General features: G+C 47.0%; 1 pseudogene across 1 annotated transcript; it reads right to left on the reverse strand.

Annotated features, from left to right (window-relative positions):
* Positions 1-197: 197 nt before the first annotated feature.
* On the reverse strand, positions 198-1,408 carry LOC116532350 (annotated as a pseudogene). Its single transcript, XR_004260834.1, has one exon. The product of XR_004260834.1 is annotated as a farnesyl pyrophosphate synthase pseudogene (transcript).
* Positions 1,409-2,976: the final 1,568 nt, after the last annotated feature.

Below are 2,976 nucleotides of genomic sequence, written 5' to 3' on the forward strand. Positions count from 1 at the left end.
TTTCTTTCTTTCTTTCTTTCTTTCTTTCTTTCTTTCTTTCTTTCTTTTCTTCTTTCACAGGGTCTCATTCTATGCTCAGGCTGGAGTTCATGCAGTGTCACAATCATGGTTCACGGCAGCTTTGAACTTCTGGGTTCCTCCTGGCTCAGCCACCTGAAAAGCTGGGACTAGAGGTGCATGCCACCAAGCCCAGCAAATTCTTTTTTTTTTTTTTTTTTTTTTTACACAATAATTTATTTATTGAGAGCCTCCTATCTGCCCTTGCAGTCTCTAGGTCACTTTTTCCGCTTGTAGATTTTGTGCGCAAGCCCCAGAAAGATAGTTGGGGGCAGGGGCGCTGCGTACTGTTCAATGAGACCCATAATGTGGCTGTAACTGTCTTCCTCATACTGCGAGAACATGGCCGGCAGATCTAGCTCCTCATATAATGCCTTCACTCGGGCCACCTTCTCAGCCTCCTTCTGCCCGTAATTTTCCTTCAGGATCTGGTACTGTTCTGGAGTGGACCGTTGCAGACACTGAACCACCAGCCAGCTGCATTTGTTGTCCTGGATGTCAGTGCCAACTTTGCCAGTCACACTGGGGTCCCCAAAGAGGTCAAGGTAATCATCCTGAATCTGAAAGAACTCTCCCATCTCCTACAGGATCTTCTTGGCATTGGCATGCTCCTTCTCGCCATCAATTCCTGCCATGTACATGGCTGCAGCTACAGGAAGGTAGAAGGAGTAGAAAGCCATCTTATACTTGACAATAGATTTGTACCTCTCTTCAGTGAATCTGCCAAGATCCATATTGCCCTGGGGGGCTGTGATGAGGTCCAGGGCCTGCCCAATCTCAGTCTGATAGGAACTCTGCAGGAAGAGCTTGATCAGGTTCAGGTAATAGGGCTGCTCCCGGCAGTAGAGCTTCAGCAGGCAGTAGATACATGCTTCCAGAAGGACAGCATCATTGATGGCATCCAAGCCCACGCCTGGCTTCTGATACCAGCAGAGCTGTCCCTGGCGGGTGAGGGATGAATCCATGATGTCATCTGTCACCAGGAAGAAAGCTTGCAGCAGTTCCACGCACCAGCCCACAGTCAGGGCCCGCTGGAGACTATCAGCATCCTGTTTCCTTGGCTCCACCAGCTCCCGGAATGCTACTAGCACCGTCAAACCCCAGTGATACTTGCCTCCAATGGCGTTGTACTCCAGGACCTCCTTGAGCCGGGCAATAGCATCTCCTGTCTCTGGGTGCCCCATCTCATCCTCAGTCAGCACCCTAACGATCTGGGAGAAGTGCTGAACGAAATCCTGCTTTTCTTGGACATAAACATCTGATTTCTGGTCTCCATTCATTCTGAGGGAGGAGCAAAGGGCTTTGTTCCTGGATGCGGGTTCCTGCTCGGTCCCGCTAGTTGGCGGGTACTCCTCCCAGCAAATTCTTAATATATACATATATATATATATTTTTTTTATTTTTTATTTTTTTATTTTTTTAAGAGAAGAGGTCTTACTCTATTGCCCAGACTGATCTTGAAATCAAGTGATCCTCCCACGTCGGCCTCCCAAAGTGCTAGGATTACATATGTGAGCCACCATGCCCAGCCTCATTTTCTACACTCTATATAATTTGCTACATTACTGTGTTTAAGGTCTGCTTCTCCCCACTAAATTATAAGTCACGTGGAGTCATGGATTTCAGCTGTTTGGTTTTCTGCTCTATTCTCAGTGTCTAGAGCAGTACCTAGCACAGTGTGGGAAGTCAATAATTGTTTGTAGAATAAAAATCGATGGTGTTTGTAGAATAAGCTAGCATTTATTCTTGTCTTGAGTAGAAGCATTTGCAGGCCCTGGGGGCAGCAGAGAGGTGGGTGGTAGTTTTTGTGTCAGAAACAGCACAAGCTGTAGGACATAGCTTACCTCATTCACGTGCTAAGCTGACTGATTGTTGCATGAGTCCATTTTAGTTCTGCTCTGTTTGCTGGTTGGGACTATTTTTCTTCTCTGTTCACTGCAAAGCATATCTATCTTCTTCCCATGTTCCCTACTTTATAAAACGATCCTACTATTCACTCCGTCTTTAGAGCCAGACGCCTGCCAGCCTCCTGCCATCTGCTTACATTCATCAGTCTTTGAACTTTCCAAATGTGTCTTCAATCTCTCTGCCCGATCAATCCTTTGCCATTTCCTTCACCGCAGTGTAAGCCACCATTACTTCTCACCTGGACCACTGCTAAAACTTTCTCATGAGCTTGTTTGCCTCCACTTAGACTTATCTGGTAGACATGTAAATCTTATCTCTTCTGCCCCAACAACCCACCGCCCCACCAAGGGGGTCCCCAAGCCTGTAGATCCAACTCCTTTTGTGATCACCACTGTACTCTCTTCAGCCTCATCTCTGGGTTGCACTCACCACCCTACGGCCACAAGAGATGCTGTATAGGCAGCTCCCCCAACCACCTTTTACTGTATGGATCCTGTTCATATCCTGCTCCCTCTACCTGGGATGTTCTTACCTCAATCCTTCACTCATCAAACTTCAGGATTCAGCTCAGGGGCTGCAGGAAGCCTGGGATGAGTTAGGAGTCCCTCCCTTGTGCTCCCACAACACTCCCCATTAGCCCACCATGTTTTTCTATATCACAGCCTGTTATTGCACAGTGACTGCCTAACTCATGGTAAATGCTCAATAAATACTTGTTGAAACTTTGTCTTGTAATTGCCTATTGTTAATAGTCTGGATACCAGTTCATGAGCTTTTTTCTTTTCCTTTTTTTATTTTTGAGACAGGGTCTCACCCTGACACCTGTGCTGGACTATAGTAGCACCATCAGGGCCCACTGCGGCCTCAACCTCCCAGGCTCAAGCAGTTTCCCTGCCTCAGCCCCCTGAGTAGCTTCGACTACAGGATTGCACTACCATGCCTGGATTATAGCTTTTTTGTTTTTGTTTCTGTTTTGGTAGAGACGGGATTTTGCCATATTGCCCAGGCTTG

This window comes from Sapajus apella, unplaced genomic scaffold (genome assembly GCF_009761245.1).
Source record: "Sapajus apella isolate SASKATOON/1434 unplaced genomic scaffold, GSC_monkey_1.0 scaffold76, whole genome shotgun sequence".
In the NCBI taxonomy this organism is placed as follows: domain Eukaryota; kingdom Metazoa; phylum Chordata; class Mammalia; order Primates; family Cebidae; genus Sapajus; species Sapajus apella.